Source organism: Dipodomys merriami, unplaced genomic scaffold, assembly GCF_024711535.1.
Source record: "Dipodomys merriami isolate MVZ:Mamm:240054 unplaced genomic scaffold, mDipMer1.0.p SCAF_7, whole genome shotgun sequence".
Lineage (NCBI taxonomy): Eukaryota > Metazoa > Chordata > Mammalia > Rodentia > Heteromyidae > Dipodomys > Dipodomys merriami.
The window spans coordinates 36,921,301-36,947,655 of NW_027206290.1; positions in this window are offsets into that span (position 1 = coordinate 36,921,301).

The following is a 26,355-nucleotide window of genomic DNA, read 5'->3' on the forward strand; positions in this document are numbered from 1 at the left end:
ACTCTTTTGTTAAAAAAAAAATTGAGTGTATGAGCATAAACTCTCCTTCAGTCAAGTAAGTTTGGAAAAGCAATATTCCTCTTTGGGGAGTCACAAATTACAGTGGTTCATTGAAGGCTTAAGGTGACCTACAGTTAGGAAGCTGTTTAACTTTGTCAAAGTCATTGTTTCCCCACACTTAATTGACCACAAAGAGCTTCTTCTTTTTTTAAGTAATACTTTTTTTAACCACCCATGGACTCACTGTGAAATTCAGGACCCACAAGATTTTGATAAACAAACATGAGCCTCAAGTCTTCAGTCTTTCTCACCTAGTGTTCTGAAAGATTTTCTTCATATTCAATAGTTTTTCTTTATATTCATGGCTAACACCTTCTATCTCTTTTGGTTACCAAGTTTTAAACAAACCCAGTTACATCACAGGTTCATATCATGTGAATTCAGCCTGACTGTACAACTGGTCTCCTAAAAAGTACAAGTTTCATTAAAAAAAAAAACAAACCATATTTTTAAGCCCATTTGCAACAACCCTGGGTTTTGTCTACTCCCAGCATTATGGGAAAAAAACCAAATTTCACAATATTTTTTTGATTTCTTGGCCCAAGCTTTACTCCTATTTAGTTTTTAAGCTTTATGATATCTGGCATCCTTTCACTCAAAGCAAGATTAAAGGTCAGGAGGGTGCAGTTCGGATTCTGATTTGACCAATGAAGACCTAGGAAACTTTACAAAAATCACCCTTACAGATTGAAACCCTTCATTCTGCAAAGTGGTATTATTTTGGCCTCATTACTTCATGTGATTATTTTGATGACATTACTTGAAAATAGATGTGAAAACATTTTATAAGCTTTACTAAAACCATTTTCCCTCAAGTATTTTTATAAAGCAGCATTTGAAATGAAAGTTGGGAATATTAGTGCTTTGTAAAAGAATTAAATGTTCATAAAGAATTAGTGTTTGTAGAAGAATTAAGATAACACTTGAGTAAATTGTACTGGAGTCAGTAATGTTCATTAATACTGCTTTAGAAATAATGGAGTCCTTAGTATACATTGAGAACACAAAAAGAGGAAGGAAGAAAGAAAGGTAGGGAAGAAAGGAGAGAGAGGAGGGTAGAAGGGAAGGAAAGGAAAGGCCTAGGTTGAATTAGATTTTCCCTCACACTTAAACTACCTGGTACTTGGTATCATCATCTTGAAATTCTTAAGTTTTGAACATGGGCCTCTCCTCACCCCTCCCCCTCCATCCCATACTGGAAATGGAACCTAAAGTCTCCTAAATGGTAGATAAATATTCTAACACTGAGCTACACCTAAGGATCTCCCATTTTCTCTTCTTTGTGGCCCCTTCCCCAAGTTATAGCCCATCCTAGGTCTAACTCTTCTTTTGTAGCTCTGTTAGAAAGTTATTGAGACTCCTTTCCAGGTGAGTTAGACAACATTCCAACTAAATTGATCCTACCATTTCATTTCTGTAAGTAAAACTTCCCATTAAACACTACATTCCAGTTCACTAAACACTAAAAACCAACCTTTGGAACTTGTCCAAGTCTTGAGTCCCTTCATATTTTAAGTTGATGCATTTTGAAAAAACCCAGGCCACAAAGCCAGCCAGAACATTTTAAAAATATGGGCGTGGCCCAAGTGTTATTTTTAAGCCATTAAATGAATCCTTTCAAAGTTTGAACTTTTGCGAAGTTACTTCTGTGCCGAAAGCTTTTTAATGATCAGAAAATGGGAATATGCAATAAAAATGTTGACACAGGCCCATTTCAGGGGCAACATTTCTCTGCCCTCAGCATAGCATGCAGGCAATATGGTAATATGGGCAAGAACCCGTAGCTGACAAGAAGCAGAGTTTTTGAAGCTGGGATGGATTATGTCACTGGACTTTACTGTACTTCTTGCCAATTCTCTTGGCTGGTAGATTCAGATTTTGCTTATTCTATTACATTTACTTTAAGGTATAAAAGAGAATGGTAGCAGCTCCTGCTCCCTCTAAGAAAGGAAAATTTAGTTCCCCCTTTGTCCTTTGTCTCACCATTCTGTTGTTCCCAGAGGGAAACATGCAACAGGAATATACACAAGACAATATGTTAGAAATTATCTGTACAACTTGAGGTGGGGGTGGGGGGATAGGGAAAGTAGGAGAAAAATGAGGGAAGGGGTAACAAGTTTGATAAGAAATGCACTTATTCCCTTACTTATGTGTAACCCCTCTGTACATCACCTTGACAATAAAAAAGAAGATAAAATATTTTAAAAATAAATAAAAATTTTAAAAAGAAGGGGAAGTTTTGGCAAGGCTGCTGATTGAATAGGCTTTGATGCTCAAAAAATTGTGCATACTTTGGTGATAGAGTTTGTATTATTGTCTTTTTCTCTTCCTCTCTCTCACAGCCCCCCCTTTTATTTTATATTATTTTCTTTATGTGTTGGAAATTTGGAACTCGTTTCTTGTCTTGCTCGATCTTTTAATGAGTTTGCTCTTTCAAGAAATCAAGTGCCAGATATATCCCCTATCTCGGACTTTGCATGGAGTTGAAATTGCAACGATGCTTTTCCTTAAGCATCAGTGACAATGGCTTAATTTGTATGGCCCTGCTGGTTGCCAAGGCATCTCAGCTAGTACCCCATCCCCATCCCCAATGGTGGCACAGCTCACTACAACACTTGTTAGCGCTGGGACCGATTCAACAGATGGAGTCCAAAACAATGTTTACACAAGTTCTATAAAAATAGTGGTTTTAAAAACACATTGACAATTTTATGGTAGGTTGAAGAAGAAAAAAGAAACTACTTATCATTTAGATTAGTTTTTCCCCTAAGATTGTGAAAATGTTAAGGGAGATTAATCTCAGAGAGAGAAAGAGAGAAAGATATACCTGGTACGGATTAGAAAAAGTGGATATTCAATAGAAAGCAACCTTTTAAGGAGAGGCAGAAGGAAAAATCTGAGACTTTAAATAAACTGCATAGTATTTTCAATATAACTCTATTTGGGGAATATTTCAGTCGATGTATATGCCACTCATCAGAGTTAATTAAGAATTTTCATTATCAAAATCATCATAAGATTTAAGAAAAAAGCAGGGTCTGGTGGCACCTACCTATAATTCCAACTACTTAGGAGTTCAAGGTCAGCCCAGAGAAATATATCAGCCAGATCCTGTCTCAAAAAAAAATTAATTAAAACTTAAGGCTTGAGGATATAGTGCAAGTGGTATAGCACTTGCCTAGTATGTGCAGGGGTCTGGGTTCAAGACCCGATGCTACAAAAATTAATTAATTGAAAGATTTAAGAGAAAATTGAGTAAATAGTCAAGCAATTGGGTTGCACTGTGACTCAGAAGCTTGGGTGGTTCCAATTTTAGTGGTTCCCACTAAAATTCTGAATATTTAAATTTAAGAAAAGAAATATTAGATACCTAATAGATCTTTCTGCAAGTCCAGGTAGAAATAGCTTACATCTGTGAAGTCCAAGATAATTGCTACTAGCTACCTGTGGCCAGTTCACATTTGTAATATGACCAGTAGCTGGGCTAGCTAGCTACTATCCTAGCTACTCAAGAGGCTGAGATCTGAGGATCTAGGTTCAAAGCCAGCCCAGGCAGGAACATCAGAGACTCTTATCTCCATTAAATTACTCAGAAAAGAGGAAGTGGTCTTTTTGTTTCTTTGTATGTTCCTCCTCCACAGTATAACCCCTGTTTTCACTGTCTTTGATGTTGGTGCCCTGCATCTAGTATATACACTTCTCTAATTTGGGGAGGGGAAGGGAAAAAAACAAAATGCTTAAATAGGGATACAGGTTTGACCCATTGTAACAATGAGATGCACAAGATACTATGTTGAAAAACTTAGAATTTAAGGGGAGTGAAGGAGTGTAGTTGTGGACATGGGAGGGAAGGGATGGGAGGGGAAAAAACAAAGGAGGAGGCAACAATGCTTTATAGGAAATGTATTCATTACTCTGCTCATGTAACTGTAACCCTTCTGTATGGCATTTTTACAGTAAAAACATATTAAAAATTACAAAAACAGAAGTGGCACTGTGGCTCAAGTGGTAGAGTACTAGCCTTGAGCTTAAGAGATCAGGGACAGCGCTCAGGCCCAGACTTCAAGCCCCACTACTGAAAAGAAAAGAAAAGGAAAGGAAAGAAATATGAACAGTGCAACTAAGGAATTAAAATTCAAAATTTGTTTGTTTTAAAAGACAATAATGACCAAATGTAGCCAAAGGCTACCCTATTAGCAGAATAGATTCTAACGAATTTCTTGTTTTGTGAACAAAGGAAAGGTACCTGAGAGAGGTTCAGGACCCTGTGCAGAGTTTTATGTCAACTTAATACAAAACAAATAAAGTTGGCACAAGGGACCAACTCAGCATGCTCAAGGTAGTGGCACCCAGGTCCTGCCCATGACAAAGTACAATGAATCCCAAAGAACAGGAAGAGTAACCATGGGAACGTCTGTACTTTACATAAAACTCAAGTCAAACTGTTAACTTTTTATGGATTTTTATTGCTGCTATTGTTTTCTATGTTAATGTATGCAAATCCCTATTAAATTTTTCAAACTTTTGAAAAGGTGATATACCTCAGTGACATTATCAATACATAAGTCAGTAATAAATAAGTATATTTATTTTTGAAGTCTCACCTCTTTCCTTGTTTTCTCCCAGTTTGATTTTCCCTCCTGCCCATTCCCATCCCCAGCATGCATAAGTTCATTTTCAACGTAGTGTCTAATACGTATCACTGCTGAATTAGTTCACCCTTAGTCCCACCATCCTGTGTTTCCTCTTCCAGATAAACTTACATACAAGACAAGGTACAGAAATAAATAACAACAACACTAGAAAAATAATAAAAAAGTGAAACAAAACCACAAAAAGTAAAAAACCTCTTGTTTCCATTTCTTAGTTCATTTCGATAAGCATCATTTTATATGACCATATGGATATAGATATTGAACTCTTGTTTTTCAAACTACTGAAAAGGGAAGAAAATTTTTAATTGACAATATAGACTTAGTATACTAGTATGTTTTCTTTTTTAATTTTGCTGGTCTGAGAAGCCCAGATCCAAAGTCTTGGAGTCATGTTTTCTTTTGTTGTTGTTGTTTTGTGCCAGTCCTAGGGTTTGAAATCAGGCCTGGGCATTGTTGCTGAGCTATTTTATACAAAGCTAGTACTTTACTACTTGAGCCACAGGCCCCACTTCTGGTCTTTTTGTGGTTAATTAGAAATAAGAGTTTTACAGACTTTCTTTCCTAGGCTGGCTTTGGATCATAATCCTCAGATCTCAGCCTCCAGAGTAGCTAGCATTACAGATGTGAGCTACCAACACTGGACAGGAGTCACATTTTAAACTAGATAAACACCTCATGGGTATGGTATAGCCTCTTCTAAATATGTCATTATTTCTCAGAAGGTAGCCTCTTTATATACCTCCTTCAAATTTCCAGTGTTTACAAAATTTCTGTACCTATAACAGACACTGGGCAATTCCTCACTGAACACAACCAAGTATTTTTTCAATGGTGTCTTTTTTCAGAACCTAAACATGTAAATTCCTTGAGAAGGAGAATATTTCAAGGGATCATTAGCCTTTAGCTTGAGCTGATTTTACCTTTAAAAGTATTCCGAACACATAGTACTTTATAATGCCAAAAACCCTTTCAACTCACATTTTCTTACATAATCCTAACAGGAAATGGCATACATTCTTGTAGTGCAGATTCAGAAAGGTGGCCAACTTGGCCAACGACTCTCAAGTGATACCCAGAGAGCAAGGACTGCCAGCTGCTTCCAAGACTGCTGCCTGTTATCTTTGTAGTGTATCACAGGAAGAGAAAAAGTCTGAGGAGACAAAAGCTAGAGGTAAAACAGCAATGCAATTTAATAATCTCACCTTTTTAAGGACTATCCATCTCAAGTCCTTCAGCATCCCAGGCTCAGATATAGTAGGGAACACAAGATGAAAGGTTCAGAGCGATAATCTTTTCCCCCAATCCAGTCCTGGGGCTTGAACTCTGGTCCTAAGTGCTGGCCCTGAGCTTCTTTGGCTCAAGGCTAGTGCTCTACCATTTGAGCCACAGCATCACTTCTTAGTGGTTTATTGGAGCTAAGAGTCTCATGGACTTTCTTGGCTGGGCTGGCTTTGAACTGTAATCCTCAGACCTCAGCCTCCTGAGTAGCTAGGATTACAGGTGTGAGCCATGGGAACCCACCTCAGAACTACAGTCTTAAAAGTAATTCACTTGAGAAGACAGGCAGTGTGGAATGAGAACACAGGCTGGTGAGTTTGGTGGACTAGAAGGAAAGAACTGATGAGTTGCAGCAGTCAGGGTGCACTGTGCTGTCCCAAGAGGAAAAGCCAAAATGGGAAGGAGGGCTCAAGGAGGTGGAATGTGCCAGAGCAGGGTGACCCTTGACATTAAGAGTGAAAGGTCACTACAGAGGGCCAGAAACACAAATGGAGAAGGAATGAACATGGAAAATAAGATAGCTACTCTTGCTCAGTTCTCATTGCTCTAGTGTGCCAGCCAACAATGGACAGTCATTGTGACTGCTGAGTGTCTGAGTTTGAGGTGTGGTGCCAGCTGCTCCCTAGCCCTAGCCCCTTCTGGCCAGCACCTGGCAAAGCCAAACTCAAGGATGCCCTCCAGCCCCGTGAGGAGCAAGCTCTTTGAAGTATATTTCACAAGCTTCATTGTTGATGGCTGGTATCAAAGCACTACTAGACTGGTTGCCACATTCTTAAAAACAGCTGCCAAGGAGGAAAAAGCTGAGATCCCATCTCTAAAAGGTGGTCATGAAAAAAAAAAAGTCAAAGAATGGTTAACATTCAGAAAGAAGAAAAAGTTCTGGAAATGAAGGCAAGGCTTTGAAGAAAGAGGCATGGGGACAAGAAACCATGAAATGAATCACAGAGTGACCTGAGAAGTCTTGAGAGACTGTGGAGGATATAAGTGGAGCACACCTGAGTTCTGCCTCCAGGCTGGGAAGATGAAAAAATTCATTGGTATTAATAAGGTCCTTTCTCTTAAGATTATCAGTTGATGGTAGGGACTAGCCCTCCTCCCAGTAGCCAATTTTGATTCTTTACTAAACTCAGGGAGAAGGCATATCTTTGAGTCATAAAAGTCTTTGGCTTTAAAGCCAGGCACTGGTAGCTCAAGCCTGTAATCCTAGCTACTTAGGAGGCTGACATTGGAGGATCAGGGTACAAAGCCAGCCTGGGCAGGAAAGTCTATAAGACTTTTATCTTCAATTAATCACCAAAAAAAACTGGAAGTTATGTGGCTCAAAGTGGTAGATTTCGGGCTGAGAAGTTGGCTCAGTGGTAGAGAGCTTGCCTTGCATGCCCGAGGCCCTGGGTTCGATTCCTCAGCACCACATAAGCAAAAAGAAAAAAGCCAGAAGTGGCTCTGTGGCTCAAGTGGTAGAGCGCTAGCCTTGAGCTGAAGAGCTGAGGGACAGCGCTCAGGCCCAGAGTTCAGGCCCCATGACCGGACCCCCTCCCCCCCCAAAAAAAGAATGTACTCAAAGTGGTAGATTTCAAGTCCCATGACTGACAAAAAAAAAGTCTTTAGCGTTGGCTTTTGTGTTTTATTTTCTCTAGATGTATTCACTCTGTTAGGTGATCAGCAAGCTTCTATTCTAAGATCCTTGTTTTCCTTTGGACACACACATGGTCTTTGCATTATTAATTATTCTTTGAACAAACTATAATTGCTTATGTGATACCATTCACTCCTACAATGTTCATAAGCACTTCTATCTTAGATCAGTTGTGTGTAAGATAATAAAATATATCATAAACAAAATAATATGTACAGAATCAATGCCATATAGGTAGAAGACTAATGGTGAGTAGTGTACATATAGTCTGTCTAGCTGCAACTACAATGTACTTTGAAAGTCACTTTGTTCTCAATTCTGGTTAACTCACCTGAGTCCTGACTCTCCCAACAATGGCTTTCTCCATATTTCTTTGTGGTTCACCTATTTTTAAAAATCTAAACCTAGCTTTCCCCTGAACTCTCGAAGGCACAAAAACAAAAAAAAAGAAGTCAGGTCTTTTTTCTTTTCTTATGCCCACCCCTGTGCTGCCTCCCACCAAGTTTCATAATCTATCCCAGCTAGACCATGCTCCTTTCTGAAGTGTCCTTACTCTCCAATCAAGGGCCCACTTCTGCTCCAGCCCCTACAGAACTTCTTGTCTGTTTCTATAACTAACTAGCTTCTGTCTCTCAGAGACCACCAAGTACCTGTTTCCTTTCCATTGTGATTTCACCTGGAAGCCAGAGCTAGTCCATCTCATGAAGGAATCAGAATTATGGCTTGTCTTACACTTTCTTTTCAGTTTTTAGAAGAAAGAGGTAGTTTCCAAGACTTTATCAAAAAACCATGTATTGATTTATTTTCTATGTTAAAACTTATATGCCTGCTTGGGGTGGGGAGATTTTAAAAAAGAAGGGAAAGGAGAGGGAACAAACAAACTCTGTGTTCTGGGGAGTTAGTAGTCCACTAGAAAACAAAGACAAGCAGATATTTGTAACAAAATGTAATTTAAGAACGGTGACAGTGTGCCACACAAATGTGAAGATCATCTAAGCCACACTCAGATCCCACTTGGCATATCTTAGAAGCTATGAGGTATCCAATAAGCTATTATTGATTTGGAGAGAGAGAGAGAGAGAGAGAGGGAGGGAGGGAGAGGGGGGGGGAGGGAGACAGAGACAGAGACAGAGACAGAGACAGAGAGACAGAGAGAGAGTGCCAGTCCTGGGGCTTGAACTCAGGGCCTGGATGCTGTCTCTGAGCTTTTTGCTCAAAGCTGGTGCTCTACCATGTGCGCTACAATGCCACGTCTATCAACTAATATTGAAATGTCAATATTAGTAGTCCTTTCATCCCTCGGTGCTTTTCTGAAATTCTGCCTATTTCCTTCATCTTCAGTTCAGGGCTGTCACAAATCACATTTGCACCAAGTGGTCATACCCATTGCTACACCACCTCCTCATTTACTCCCCAGCTCCTCTCCTGCACGGGCCACATTGTCCCCTTCTGAGGCATTACTGGGACCTTCCTCAGAAGGTTGCTATCTGGTGCACCACAGATTGAGATCCTGGGCCCCACTAACAGTTCCATAGCATCTTGTGCTGTCATAGTGACCAGGCATCTCTACTCTTTCCACATCAGTGACAAAGGTGACAGAAAGGACTGTTGGAGAGATTGATCCCAAAGATGCATATCAACTTTAGGATAACTTTGAATTTGTATCACAAGCTCTATTTCTATGAAGCACAGCTTTCACACTGGATCCAATATGCTAATATAGGAAGGATTTGGTGCTTTCTAAACTGTGAAATCTGCTAAACTTCACTTTCCAACCCACACATGCCTAGCAGGAAGAGTACAACAAAAAGAACACGATTCATGCTTGTAACTGTGATTTCAGAAGCAGCTAGAAAAGGTATTGAGCAGTATTCATGTTGAGAGAGTTGCACTAGTGCCTTAGTAAGAAAACAGTTGCAGGACCCCTGTTTGCTGTCTTCTCACAGGAGAAACTACAAAGCTGGCTAGGTCTGCTCCTGGCCCACCAACACGTAATCCAGGAAGAAATACTGAGCAGGTGGGATAAACAAAACAAACTTGTGTTCAAAGATCTTTTAAGCCAATACTATTGTTCATGCCCATAATCCTAGCTCCTTTTGGAGGGGGAGGATAAATAGGATAGTATTTTAAGGCCAGCTTAGGCAAAAGGGTTATAAGATCCTCCTTCAGAACAGAAAAACTAGGTAGTATGGCACACACCTGTCATCCCAATTATAGTGTTAATAGGACAAGTACAATTCAGACTAGCCCATGCAAAAGGAGAGACCTTATCTCAAATACATACATATGTATGTATATATGTATATATACATATATATATATATATATATTTATATAACCAAACCAAAAGAAAAGTATGTGGTAGGGCAGCTGCCTAGCAAGAGCAAGACCCTGAGTTCAAACCCCACTATCACACACAGACACCACCAAATCTTTTAGGGCAGAGCTAATACACCTGCTCCTTAAGACTCTACACATCCACAAATATAGAACCTGTATACCAGTCATGAGACTTAAACTCTCAATAAGATCCTATTTTCTTTGATTCCCCTATAGATTAGGTTATCCCAAGAGCACTGAGGGTTCTTCAACAGTGTGTTTTTCAAATTTAAGCAATTCAGAATCACTTGGGAAGTTTGTAAAATGGAAGTTGCCTGATCTTGTACCCAGAGCCCCTGAATTCAACAGATCTGAGAGAGAACTACATTTTTCTTTCTTCTCTTTTCTTGCTTTTTATATTTTGCCAGTACTGAGGCTTGAACTCAGGGCCTCAAACTCTTGTTCTGCTTGCTTGCTCACAGATTGCCCTCTGCCACCGGAACTATTTTTCCAATCCAGTATTTTGTGTGCCATTTTGGAGATGAAGTCTCTTAGAGACAGATCTCAACTTCCTGAGTAGCTAGAATTACAGGTATGAGGCACTAGCACCCAGCTAAGGAACTACATTTCTAATACATTACCACATGCTGATACTGTCGGTCCAGAAATCACACTTGGAGAAACACTGTTTCACAAATATCACAGTACGACAACTTGCCAACTTGCAATTCCCATCATGTTTTTCAGTGTTACATATTGAGTTCCTCTGGACTGTGTAGAACTTTATAGAGTAAAACAAAGAGAAAATATATTTTGGCACTGACACAATTACTAAAAGGTTTACAATTCTATACATCATTCCAACAGCTGGGTTCTGTATCCTCTTCCTTCCCCATGGACTTGAGAAATCTCATAAACACTTTTAAAATCTTACTGTTCCCTAACATTTGTATAGGTCTTACCACACCATACTTCTCATGATCAACCAGGTCTCAACTATCACAGACTCTAGCTGTTCTTACAAGGAATGGGTATAAAGAGTCCTGCAAGAAACTCACTTAAAATTCAATCAGCACACATTTGAATGAAAAGAAATTTAAGAAAAGTGGGGTAGAGTACATCCTTGAGTGGACTGCCTAATTCTCTTTAAATCCAAAGTAATTTTGTTTCATCCTTATGGTCTATGGCTTTATGGGACAGGTTTGAAAAAATATATCCCTTCCTGAAAAGCCACCCTTTTGCCTTTCTTCTCACTCATCTGGGGAATGACTGCTTCCTCAGAGACATTAAAAATACTCAGTGAACTTTAGGACTAACTTTAAGGCCTAGACGCACATTTGACTTTTGCATGTGCTTCTTTATTAATTAGAGGGTAATTTTTTATTTGAATCACGAACTCTATCTGCCTACACAACAGCCCACACGTACATTCATCGTTATCACTGTTCACATCAAAGAGCCATTAATCAATCGCTAAAAGTTGCTTCATATCATGCATAGAAGATTATTAATGTCTTATTGTTGAAAAGCTTACCTAAGCTAATGTTTTCAAAACTGAAACAGTTCATCACATTTGGCATATTTTTTTTGTTTAGTGCCCAAGCCTCCCTTGTCCAAATGAACGTATCAAATGATAAAGATCAGACTGATCTACTGATGGAGAGACAGACGACCAGAGACTGTGTCTGGTTGAAAGCATCTCATTGATGAGAATCAGCAATGGAGAGATCTATTTTAAAAAGAAACTAGAATGGTTTCATTTTCAAATTTAGCATTTAGACCAAGACATTTCTATTTTTAAATATCCCTATGAATATTTTTCATTTCCTATTTTGTTGTTTGTTAATAGTTTCAAAGCTTTTCAATGTCTTGGATTGTTCCTGGTGGGAGATATTTCCAAGTTCTAACAATATACATTCTTCAACCTTTTAAGTAAGATTTCTTAATAAATTTTTTTCATCTCTCTGTCTCTCTGTCAGTGTCATTGTGGCTTAAAAATAAGATATATTATGTTCATAAACTGCTTTGTTAAATGGCAACTCCTTTGAACGGTGACTTAAAGATAATAATAAAAAATACATAAATACAATTCTTAAAAAAAGATTTAAAAAACTCTACTGATTCCTTGGAGGTATCTTAAATAGTTACAGCAGGAACCCGGCTGTCCTGTTCACTCACCACCACATAGTGAAATTGTCACGTTTTCAGTGCCTTGTTTTCCCATCAGTAAAACAAGGAAAGTATTACTTCGTATACAATGATGGGAATGAATTTGTGTTGGCAAAGTATTTTCAAGTTCTCAGATGAAAACAGATAAGAGGGAACGAAGTACTTGGCCAGATCTCCATTCTCTTGAGCCCAGAGGGAATTAAGAAAATATCTCTCTGCGGATTGTGAAGGAGGAGGCCCAGGCTTCTCTTTATGGTGCTTATCCTGCCGAAGAAACAAACTCTTAAGTCTTTGTGTTGTGTTGGATTGTTTGTGTTTTCCTCTCACCAGCAAAAAGAAAAGGTCAATAGCGATGATTATATGCTCTCTAATCAAGACAATTAAGCAAATCTGCCAATCCACGACACATGTTTCAGATCTTCTCCTATGTAAATTTATTAACAGGAGAACCTACTTCTTAAAAGAAATGACAGGACAAAGAATGTCTGGAAAAGCAAGTTGACAAAGAAAATTACTAATGGCATTACTGAACTAATAAGGGGCTTGCTAATGAACAATTCCTCTAGCCCTGATGTTTTGGTGGTTATTTTTAAGATACATGCATAGTCCCCAGTCCTCCTCGTTTAGGCTTCCTGCCATTGCCTGGATGACTGGTGCTCACTACTGTGCCCAGCTATGAGATAAGAAGGGATTTCACAGACTTCTGCACTGCTTAGATTTGAACTATTAGCCTTTCATTCTCAGCCTCCCAAGTAGTTAGAATTAGAGGCTGGAGCCACTGGTGCCTTTTCAAAGAAACGTTTTAATCATTTCCCTGCTGAGAATATTGGGGCCGAAAAAATATGCTCAAGGGAAAATAGAAATGGAAGAGCTCAAGGATTATTTGAAATAAAGACACACGATACACATAGACGAATACATGTTTTTATCCACAGAAATACACGAAATAGGAAATCAGGGAAAAGGAAATAACCATTAGTGTGAAAATCTGATTTCCATACTTTTGGGCTAAGAGAAGGTCAGGACCTTTGGGGTACATTTTAATGTTAACAATTTCCCATCTATATTTAGAGACAGTTTGACAGCTGGGACTTTAACAGAGCAAAGTTCAATTCCCTTTTCATTATCCTCATACATGACAACCTGTAAGCTTCATCCCCATTTTATCCTGCTAATCTAAGACTATAATGATTTAATGAGAAGATATTTGTAAACGTGGTATTTTCATTCCACAAACAGGCAGTGAAAAATTTGGTGAAGTAAGTCTAAAAAAAAACTTAGTATATAAAGATGGGAAAACACCAAAGATGTTTCTTAAACAGAAGCCCTAAAACTTGAAAGATAAAAATAATACTCCTATAGAATGAGTATAAGTAACATCCAAAGTATTCTTTTAGTATGCTCCTAATTGTAAACTTATTATAAAACAGAGAGATGAAAGTGAATCACAGAAAGTTACTTGAATGGGAACCTGGCACTTAGGTAATTTAATGTTGTAAGTTTACTACTAAATTTTTTACTAATTTTTAAAAGCTCAGGAGTCATTTTCTGGACATTATTTAAGCAATTAGTAAGAGAAGAGTTGGTAAACAATTCAGATTTTTATGCTTGTGGGCCCATTATTTTTTCACCACACCATACCATCACTTCAAGGAACATTTCTTCTAAAAATGTCTGAAAACATAAACTTCACTTTGAAACTTGGATGTGACCATAAGTAAATGTTCACCCTCACCCTCATTTTTCTATTACTTTTCATTGGGTTATAAAATTTAAAACAGTAATGTGAAGGATGCTGCTGCTCTCCTGGGCACTAAGCTAAATGACTTTTCCCATCCCCTCTTGCAGTTACATGTGCCAGGGTGACTGATTCCAACCAATGACCTATGAGCAGTTCCCAGCCAGGCCTATCAACCTGCCTACCTGATATCCATCCTATGAATTCCATTCACTAGCTATCAATACCAGTGGTCATGATAGCCACAAGCTAAGAATGTTACCATAGACTTGCAAGACAGAAGGAGTCTGTGGTCCCTGAACTCTAATTTGAAGAAAGCTACCCCACTCAACAGGCACCTCAATTGATACTTCCTATAGGAGGGAAGTAAAGCTGGATCCCTTTTCCGTAGCCTCTGAAATATGGAAGTGCATGACTTGTGTCAGTTAATGACACCTTCACTAATGGACACACACACGTTTTCAAGTGCCTGGGTAATTTTCTTCTGTCTGTAATGGACATGTGGCATTCTTTCAGAATCATGACAAGACCCGCACAGGTATGACATTATCTTTTAGGGAGCCTGGGACAGCAGGAAAATAAACCTATTGTTGACAGCAATTAAATATATCTTTAAATAGAAGATACGGATGATTCAAATGAAAGGGAGTAAAAGTTTTAGGATGTGTGGATAGTTTTAACTGAGCTAGAGCTGCCGTATGGTTGCCTCATGTCTCGTATTTCTAATTAAATTTACAAGGAAATTTGATCAACAAATTAGATTTTCATCTGAGCATTCCAGGATCATATAAATTAGTGGACTGAGCAAGAGTTCCTGTTATTTTGAGGATTGTATATTACAAGTGAAAGCATACCCTTTACAAATGCTTATTTGAATAAACACCCCCATCGTTTCCACAATTAAAGATATTGCAAAGATAAGCCTAAATATAGAGACACAGAGACATATGTGTGACTTCAGACACAGGAGGGTGGGTTTTTGTGGCATGTGTGAATTGTATGTTGGAAGCTTTTTTGTTTTCTTTTTCTTACTTTTATCTTCTGTCTTCTCTGTGGCAGTTCTGCTGTTGGGATATGAACAGTAGCCACATTTCTTATGCTAGGAGCAGGTTTTCTGTTTCTGAATACAATTCAGTATTCTTCTGTCTTAATAACTGAGAAAATCTTAACCTAAGCTATAAAATCGCATTAATAGCCTATGAGGTCATAGGCCTAATACAACTAGGCACACTTAACTTCTGACCTTAGAGAGATTTTACATATGTATCCTCCAAACAATTTCTGCTATATTGACAAATTAGGAAGGACACTTAGAAAGTAGTGAAATTTCAACTCTTGTTAGTAAGACTAATTTCCTAAACTCCTGCTAATAGATTCATGCTTCCTTTCTCTTAGGAATGAAAAGCTTTTCCAGAAGACAGACCCAATGAAGCTAAATAAATATTACTAGATAGAATGACTGCAACTCAACCTGCTGAGATATTTAGTAACAATTCAATCTCTGAGGATGAAAAGTGAATTGTTAAGTATTACTTCATAGAAAATGGTAATACATTCTCTGTGGTACAGTCATCTACATCATACACATATATAGTTACAAACTAATCTTTTTAGTATTTAGTAGGATATGTTATGTGATGATGTCATATGAGTTCAACTGTAGAGAAAAGTTGATCCTGTATCAAATAGATGAGAATCTCAAAGACTGAATTTTCATTTCTGGTGTATAATACATCCTAACTTGGTGTTTGTTCAATGCTTCCTGATTGCTCCTAATGTTGGTCATCCCTGATAGTGTAAAAACCTGTGCAAGTATACTTAGAAGAAGACTATGACCCCTCAAAAATCAAAATTTGTTTAGATGATTTCACTTTCTCACCCAAAGGTTTATATTAAAAAAGAAGAAGCCTTTCCATATTTGTTTGCTTGTTTATTTTATTATCCTTTAGTTGTACAAAGGGTTTCAATTCAACATGTCAGAATACAAAGAATGTTGATCAATATTATCCCTTGAAGGTTCAAGTGTCTTTGAGAGAGATGGTATACTTTTGCTACACAGGACTTCCAAAGAAGGTGAAAATGTCAGCAGTACCATCACCACAAGTTAAATAATCCATAAAGAATTGTAAGGGGCAAAGGGTAAGAATTTTCCCTTTGCCTTGGTTAACAGTGATTATCCAATCTACATTTCACCCATTAAAAACGATAAACACCTGCTAACTGCATACCTTGGCTTTCTAGAAGCTTTATATCTTTGGACCTGAGCTATAAAATGTTTAAATGATTGTATGCAGTGGTCTTTCTGATATGTAGAAATGGAATCTGTCACAAGACCATGTGGTGCAATGGCATATTTGGTTAAAGTACTGGAGACCTGAACCCCTGGATTCTGTCTGCATAGATAGTTACGTGTGTTATGTGTGCCTGATGGAATACAGCCTTCTTTTTGGGTTAAGTGTTTATCTGAAACACAATCTCAGATAAGGACTTTCAGAGAGTAGGCATCCAAGAAGATATAAGCTGCTCTGGGGAGCTAAAGAAGGCTCACTTTACTTAACAGAAGGTAAGCCCATTCGTATGTCTGGGACTTGTAATATTAGGAACTGTGTGGCTAATTTAGCCTAATTTAAAGAAATAGGTATAAAACCAAATAGCTTTTTTTTCTCATCATCTGCTAAACATCATCAGATTCTTCTAAGTCAAATTTCATAATCGGTCTATGTGCAAGAATTCTCCATAGGAAAAGAAAATACATCTAAATCAACTGTATTTATTATATATTAGAAACAAAGCTTTGAACTCACATTTAAAAGTTATCATTCAAATAACATTGAAACCCACATAGTTTTGAATTAATTTAACAAAAGAGATATAAGATCACTCACAATACTGCAAATTATAAACATCACTGAAGAAAATTTAAAGACCTAAATGATTAAAGTGGTACAGTCTTGGATTTATAGACATTAGTATTATCAATATTATTGCATTGAGTATTGATATTGTAAGACTATCAATTCTTCCCAAACTAAGCTACAAGTTCAATGAAGTCACAATTAAACCTGATTTGAATCAAGGAAAAGGTTTTTTATATAGAAATGTAAGAGTTAATTCTAAACTTTCTATTGAGAACAGAACTTAGAAGGAACAAAAGGTTTCTACTTGTGTATTTATGTGAAGATTTAATACTACAATAATGAAATTATGAAAAATAGACAAATTTGTCAATACAGTAGGATAGAAAGGGCAAAAACAGACACACAAACACACCTGATCACTAGATAGTTCTCAAAAACCAAAGCAATTCCAAGGGGAAAAGACAGTCTTTTAAAATGGTATTGGAATGAACTTTACAAATTGTGGGGGAAGGGAGTTGGAAGGGAAAGGGAAAGGAAGAGAAAATAAGGGCAGGAGTAACACTGTTCCAAAAGAAATGTACTCATTACCTTACACATGCAACTGTAACCCTTCTGTACATCATCTTTACAATAAAATAAAAAATTAAATTAAACAACAAAAAAATAAAATTGGTGTTGGCATAACTGAGTATACATGTTAAGAAAATGAACATGGAGCACTTCCTCACAGCATACATAAATACTTCTTTGGATATGGACTCTATCCTGAAACAGACTATATCCTGAAAACTATCATGAAAACTAAAAGTATAACTTCAATAGAAGAAAATATGGAATATGTCCATTGAGCTTCATGCTCAGCAAACAACTTTTAAGAGAACATAAAAAATACTAAGCATAAAGAAAAAAATTGCAAATTGAACTTCACAAAAACTGAAATGCCTGTTTATCTGAAAGCACTAAGAAAATGATCCTCTTGATAGCTTTTTTCCTTTACAATGTTCCCATGGAGCGTGTGTGTGTGTGTGTGTGTGTGTGTGTGTGTGTGTGTGTGTGTGTGTGTGTGTGTGTGTGTGTGTGTAAGTATTTTGAGTGTAAAAGGATTTATATTCATCATATATGAAGAATTGTTAAAGTTCAATAATAAAACCAATAATTCATTTCAAAAAAAAGAAAAACTACTTGACACAAAAAAATTCAGTAAGCACATGAGAAGCCTAAACATCACTGGTCATCAAAGAAATACAAATTAAGACTGTTACTGGTCTACCATGGTGACAAAATAACTGAACAGAATGACTTACTGGGGGTTGGGAGATTTCAGTTCTTCATGATGGAGAGGTTGCAATAGATCAGAGCACTGCACATACTGGCAGCCAGGAAACAGAAATACAGAAAGAGGCCAGAGGCAAGACATACCCTCAAGGACCTACTTTCTCCAGTAAGTCTCATTTCATAAAATTTCCAGCCACTCCCAAAATAGTACCACAAGCTGGAAACCTAAGTGTCAACACATGATACTTGAAGGACACACCACAGCAAAGCTTCAATGAGACATTAGTTAAAATTAGAAAGACTGCCCACACCAAATGTTGATGAGAAGGTAGTATAACTGGAATCTTCTTATGTTAGTTTATATGAGTGTAAGATGGTACAATAATTGTGGGAAAATACCTGGAAGTTTTCATAAATATATACCTACCAAGCATTCCCATTTTTTTAGAGGGAGAGAAAAAAGAAATGAAAACAGATGCATACTAAAAGATTTGTATATGAATGTTTGAAGCTGCTTTACTCATAATAACCAAAAACTGTAAAACTTAAATGTTATAAAATAGGAGAATTGGTAAACAAATTGTGGTGTGTTCAGGAACTGTGCTGTTACTCAGCAATTAGAAGGGATAGACTTTTGATACACACAATATGGAGGCATCTCCCAACTATTATGTTGAGTCACAAACCAAACATAAGTGAATATGTAATGTATATTTCAATTTATATGAAGTTCAAAAACAGACAGAACTAAACTATATTGGAAATACAAAAATGTTGCCTATGCGGAATGGAAATTGATTTGACAGGGAGCTCTGGGGAAACTTCTGTTGGGTATAGATGATCTCTTGATAAGGAAGTCTGCCGCATGTTATGTATATATTTGTCAAAATATATAAATTATGCACTTAAGATCTGTGAATCCCAGTGCATGCATGAGTTATCTTAAGTGTAAAACAGCAAACTACTGATGGAAAGTACATGAGAAATGATCTAAAAAGCTACGGACTTCAGAAAACATCTTACATTTGCCTTCTTAATGTTCACTACGTATTTCTTCTTTCATTCTTCTGTTCTTTCCTCATTTTAGGGATCTACCATCTCTTGATGAGTGAATCAGTCTGTAAGACATTTATAGGGGGAAAGGCATAAAATCTAGGAAAAGAGTAAATAAAATATTAACTAAAGTTAGATCCGTATATATCGCCCTGCACCAAAATCAACTCCAAATGGATCAAAGACCTCAAAATAAAAGCAGATATCCTGAAAACATTACAAGAAGCTATAGGAGAAACTCTAGGGTTCCTTAGCACAGGTAGAAATTTTCATAATAGAGACCCAGAAACACAAAAAATCAATGAAAGGTTGGACAAATGGGACTGCATGAAACTGCAGAGCTTCTGCATGGCAAAGGACATACCTAGCCAGATCAATAGAAAGCCCATGGACTGGGAGAAGATCTTTGCTGGTCATACAACGGACAAGGGTCTCATTTTAAAAATACCTGGAACTCAAAAAATTAAGTCCCCCAACAACAAATCCTCAGAGAAAAACTGCCCGATTTATAAACGGGCTAAAGACTTAGAGAGACTTCTCTGAAGAGGAAATAAGAATAGCCAAGACAAATGAAGAAATGCTCAACTTCTCTAGCCATAAAACAAATCAAGAGAACATTGAGATTCCACCCCATTCCAGTTAGAATGGCTATAATCAAGAAATCTAATAAAAACAGATGCTTGAGGGAATATGGCCAAAAAGGAACCCATCTGCATTGTTGGTAGGAATGTAAACTTGTTCAACCACTTTGAAAAGCAGTATTGAGGTTCCTCAATAGACTACACATAGAGCTCCCCTATGACCCAGCAATCCCACCTTTGGGCATTTATGCAAATTATCACAAATAAGGTCATAGCAAAGCTACCAGCACAACCATGTTTATCTCAGCATTATTCACTATAGTTAAGATATGGAACCAACCCAGATCCAGATGCCCTTCAGTAGATGAATGGATCAAGAAAATGTGGTACGCACACACACACACACACACACACACACACACACACACACACACACACACACACACACACATACACACACACACACACACACACATATATGGCGCTATAGTTCAAGCAGTAGAGCGTGGGCCTTGAGCTGAAGAGAGTAGAGACAGCGCCCAGGCCCAGAGTTCAAGCCCCGCCAATAAATTCTATGCCTCTATTGTCCCATTTGTTAGGAAATGGAAAGACTTGGAAAAAATTATATTAAGTGAAATAAGGCCCAAAGAAACCCTGGTCCCCATATACAATGATGTTAAGTGAAATGAACCCCAAGACAGGGACACAAGTGTTTTGTTTTTTTTCTTGCTATTGTTTTTAAAGTGCTTATAATGCACTATGTGATTCTTTTGTTTCTTTTGTATGTTCTTCCCCACAGTATAACCCCTGTTTTTACTGCATCTGATTCCAGTGCCCTGCATCTTGTATATACGTTTTTATAATTTGGGGAGGGGAAGGGATATAACAAAATGCTTAAATAAGGATGCTGTAAGGTATATTAAATAAGTAGATTTCATTAGGTAGCCTTTGAAGAGAACACCACGTGCTATTCAGGCAGGAGAAGAAGTTTATTTACCAAACTGCTGACCCCGCTATGCATAGTGGAGAGGCATGGTAGAAGAAAAACAAAAGAGAAGGTAAACATGCTGGATAGAAAAGATATTCATCCTACTCATGTAACTGCAATCCCTCTGTGCAGTATTTTTACCATAATATGTATATACATACACACACACACACACACACACACACACACACACACACACACACACACACACACACACACACACACACACATAAAACCATAGGTCCCATGGTTTCCCTTGTTTGCAATGACTAGTACATGTCTAGGACCAGCAGAGAAGGTCAAAGGCTGTGTACATATGACCATATAAGATAATATTAAGCGAAATGTATCCCAAGACAGAGACACAAGTATTTTTTTCTTGCTTGCTATTGTTTTTAATATACTTAAAATGCACTATGTGATTCTTCTCTTCCTTTTGTATGTTCTTCCCCCATGGTATAACCCCTGTTTTCATTGTATTTGATTCTGTGTTCTGCATCTTGTATATACATTTTTGTAATTTGGGGAGAGGATGAGATATAGTGGAATGCTTAAATGGGGATGCAGGCTGACCCGTTGTGACAATGAGATGTACAAGATATTATGTTGAAAGCGAACTTTAAGAAGTTGTGAGGGGCAGGGAGGGAAGAGTTGGGGAGGTAGGGATGGTAGGGGAAAAAACAAACAAACCTCGATAAGATGGGGCTGGGAAGGTGGCTCAGTGGTAGAGCGCTTGCCTTGCATGCCTGAGGCCCTGGGTTCGATTCCTCAGCACTACATAAGCAAAAAGAAAAAAGCCAGAAGTGGCGCTGTGGCTCAAGTGGTAGAGTGCTAGCCTTGAGCTGAAGAGCTGAGGGACAGTGCCCAGGCCCGGAGTTCAGGCCCCACGACCAGACCCCCCCCCAAAAAAAGAAATGTACTCATTACCCTACTCATGTAACTGTTAACCCCTCTGTACAGTATTTTTACAATAAAATATATTAAAAATAAAAGAAAATAAAATATGTTTTTAAAGATTATTCTACTTTCATCACAAGTAGTTGACGTTTTTCAGAAGTTAGAAAACCATGTCTCATCAGCTGAGGAAGACTATAGTGATGTCATTAATATTTGTGGTTTGTGATAGTGTGTTTAGTGTATGGAATTTAGTATGCGTTATTGCTCTATTAAAATCTGTACCCACTAATTCATTTATTTTTCTAGGTTTTTTAGTTTTAAAAAATCAGGGTCATAATATGTAGTTCAGAGTGTCCTTGAACTTGAGATTCTCATTTCTCATCCTCTCAAGCACTGGAATTACAGACATGCATTGCAGGTCCCTCTAGTTCTGGATGACCATTATTTTCCACTGGCAAATAAAGATTTAAAAATGATTTAATCATTCGTATACTTGCACCTACGAATCAAAACAATCAGTTTCAGTCAATACGTACAATCACAAAAATCAATTGTTTTATTCCTTGGGTTCTAAAGCTTTAGAATCCAGTACACTGAAGTCATACAGGATGATTAGGCACTTTAGGCTCCCTTTTGGTTGCTCCTTTATTCATTACTTATGTCTTCACTACTTTTTATTTACTGGGCATTATGTACATATTGGAGTTTCACAGTAAATAAATCTATACTCCTTGCTCTCAAGGGCAATCTGTAACACAAATTTAAATAATCCAATACAGGGATGACAGTATAAGCATAGCATTTCAAATTGATATGGGAGTCCAAATGAGATTTTTGTTGACTACATAAAAAACATTGTGGAACACACTAAGGTTTTTAAAGAAACAAAAATTAGGCAAACAGAAATAAGGAATCATAGTATCCTAGGCTTCCTGGTCAAGTCATTCTTGAAGGAAAACATGATTTATCTGAGGAAAGGAATGCACAAAATGGAGAGATCAGAGTAAGAGAGATCAGAATAAGAATCCTGCATGGTGATATGAAGGATAGATTTGGTACCTCCAAAAATCACTGGGCTAGTACTAGCAAAGTACTCAATGTTTTGAAAGGGCACAAACCTCTAAAGAAGAGGGTTCAGACCTTGCTTTAACTTGGTATTCCAGAACAAAGAGCCTGGAAATGATTCTGTAGCATAAGAGGAGCTGCTGCCAAGTTAAACAGGACAGTGATGTGATGAGATAAATCTCACCTCCATGTATATACGTGATGCTTCACCAGGTATACCAGCACAGGGCAAGAGAGATGCATCAAAGGCAATTGAATGAATGAACTATTCACATGGACTAAGTTCAAATTATGAGGATCACTCATTCTTTGAGTTTCATCCATTCGTTTTTATCATTGAAATACTGAGATCTTCCATATACTTGCAACCTTCTCCTCTTTGACTTGTGCTATGTGAGGTTGCCCTATATGGACTGCAGACCTTATTTAGGTGTTCCTTTACCATATGTCTTACATATGAGGAAGAAGCAGGCAACTGGAAGGCAGAATGACAGTGAGATCAGGGTGTTTACTCCCAGGAAGTGATTAGCTTCCTTGTTACGTCAGTTTCCAAACATGGCATTCCTTTGCCATTAGGTACAGCATCAAACAATTTCTTCCCTCTTCTCCAAATGCTTACATCATCCCACCATTCTCCTCCTTTACCATCATCAGCAATGGGCAGCAAGTGCACCCAGCTGTGACCTTCCTGGATGCTGTGTGACCTTTCCTTTCTTTTCCTGAAGTCTGTCCATATTTTAATGAATAGTCCATTGATGAAATCTTAAAATGTTCTTTTGCAATGTGACTTTGCATCAACAGGTGTACCAACTGATAGATATATTTCTCTCCTACTTTCTACAAACCAGGAATTCTTCTTAGGCCTGAGATACAGCAGTCAAGAGGACAAGACCTTTTGAGTCCTGAACTTAAAGTGGAGGAGTCATTCACTAAAGAATAGACACAAAGACATTATAATCCTTAGAGGAGTTATGTGCTCAAATAAAGATAAAAAGCATGTAAAAAGGATAAATAATGTGAATCACCAGGGGTTGAGTTTAGGGACTGAATGGGGTCATACTTGGCACAGGAAGTGTTGTCAAGCCCTAGAGTAGAGCTGATGATTTTCCTATCAGATTGGGCTCCTACAAATTCTTTACATATTGGGGTTTGTTTTTGTTTGCTTTTTTGGCAGTATTGGGACTTGAACTCTCTGCCTCGTGCCTCTAGGCAAGAACTCTAACATTTGAGCCACCCATTTTACCCTTTTGCTCTTCTTGACTTTTCAGATAAGGTCTCACTTTGGCCTGGGGTAGCCTCAGACTATAGTCTTCCTACTTCCTCCTATTGTGTAGCTACTGTTATTGATGACACTTTCTCCTGGATAGGGCATAGAAAATGAACATTTAGTTAGTTACTGCTTCAGGACTCAGGTGTAACTAGTGGCCTCTCTTTTCTCTACTACATTTGTAAGAAGGGGAATATATTACAGGCTAACAGTAAATGGCTCTTGAAATAACCTGAGCATAAGAGATGAGGATTTGGACTACAGAAACTTTATAGTAAAGATAAAGAAGGGACACACATATAATAGACTTAGAATCTACGTCTAACAGAACTTGGTAAACTACTTCTGTTGAAGGATAATTTTTCTTTTTCTTTTTTTTTCTTTCTTTCTTGTTTTATGTGGCAGTCGTGTGGCTTAAACTCCGGGCCTGGGAGCTGTCTCTCAGCTCTTCAGCTCAAGGTGAGTGCTCTACCACTTGAGCCACAGAACCACTTCTGTTTTTTTTTTCTTTTGGTGGTTAATTGGAGATAAGTGTCTCACAGAATTTCCTGCCTGGTCTGGCTTTGAACCAAGATCCAAAGTTCTGTCTCCTGAGTAGCTAGAATTACAGGCATGAGCCCCTGGTGCCCTCAGCTAAAGGCTAATTTCTTCTAGCTAAGGATGTTGAATCCTCACTGTTGGTACTGTTAAATAAGGTAGGAGACAAATGGGTGAGAACATATAATCTTGGGATATAATTGGGTTTAAGATGCCAATGAATGTATCCATTTAACAGTTGAAATTAGAGACATAAGCTAAGGGGAAAAGTCTGAACCAGATGTATGAATATATATGCATTTGTAATCATCAGTGAGCAATAGGTGACTCTTTTAGAGGAAACAAGATTGTACTGGGAGTGTGCTTAAATAAAATGGGCCAAAAACAAATTAACATTTGAATGTGTGAAGAAGTAGGATGGAACAGTCAAAATAAAAATGAGAAAGAATGATTTGAAATGTAGGAGGAGAGGGAGGAAAGAAATGACCCTGTGGAAAGAATGGATACATTTCAAGAATGGAGTGTGGGCCATGAGGATAACGTGAGGTAGACATCAGATTAGGTAGGACTGGACAGTATCCATTGGAGCAACTAATCAGACAATGGCTGATCTCACTAACCAGAGCAAATTAAACAGAAATATAGGAATAGAAGATAGATGAACTTTCCCGTTATGATGATAATTGACTTAAAGTTTGTGCCTAAAAAAATGCCATGACTAGGGAAGGGATAGTAGGTGAAAAACAAAGGAGGGGGCAACAATGTTCAACAAGAACTGTACACATTTCCGTGCTCATGTAACTGTAACACACACACAGACCCCTATGCCATCTTTACAATAAAATAAAAATTGTTTTAAAAAGCCATGACTGTGGAGTCAGGAACTAGGTTTGAGTTTCTTTCCTACCTCTTCTTTCTGTATGGCTGAATCAGGACAGCTAATCCCTCAGGGTCTCAGTGAAAAACAGAAACAAGGTATTTCTCCCTACCTACTCCAAGTGGTTGGTCTGAGATTCTCTTGAGTTAGGTAGGGTCAATGTGTTGTTAGTTCTAAATTGTGTTCTATAAAGTCAAGTATGGCTGAGCATGTAGTAATTATTAGTGATTTTCTGAAAAGTTGCACAAATCAAATAGTATTTATTGTTTAAAACTAGTTTGCTACTTGGCAAAACCTATGGTAAATCTTGTGGAAAGTGACAAGCATTTTTAGGAGAAAGGTTATGCTGCAAATTTTGTCTCTTTTCTCTAGTTTTTGTTTTTCTTTTCTGTTCTATTCTACCTATTTATTTCTGTTTATTCAAGTTTTCCTGTGTTATTGTGTGTGTGTGTGTGTGTGTGTGTGTGTGTGTGTGTGTGTGTGTGTGTGTGTGTCTGTGTGTCTGTGTGTCTGTGTATTTATGCACTTGGGGTTTGAACTCTGGTTTTTGAATTCTTGCTTGGCTTATCTGCTGAATACTAGAGCTCTACCATATGAGCCACACATCTGCCTTCAGATTTTTGCTGATTAATTGGACATTCGAGCCTAACAGATTTTTTTTCTTCCTTTGCTTTGAACAATGATGATCAGATCTCAGCCTCTTAAGTGTGAGCCACTGGTGCTCAACTCTATGTACTTTTTTAAGCCATAAGTTAGTACAGAGCTTGCCATAGGGAATGCAATATACAAATAAAGCAAGACATGGTGAGTGACTTATTATAATAGAAACTACTAAAGGAGAGATATGTTATATGTATATATTGATATACACACATGCATACACACATACACACACATACACATACACAAACTGGGAAAGAGAAAGAAAATGAACTGTTCATTAACTTGTTACATCCACTAGTGTCATAACTAAACAAAGGATTTTGAGCACAAAAGCCATTAATTGACTATACAATAGTATCATGGGAGGGTTAAATCATGAACAAGAAAGAAGATGGAGAGAAAAATCTAAATATATATATACTGAAGAAACACAAAGGGA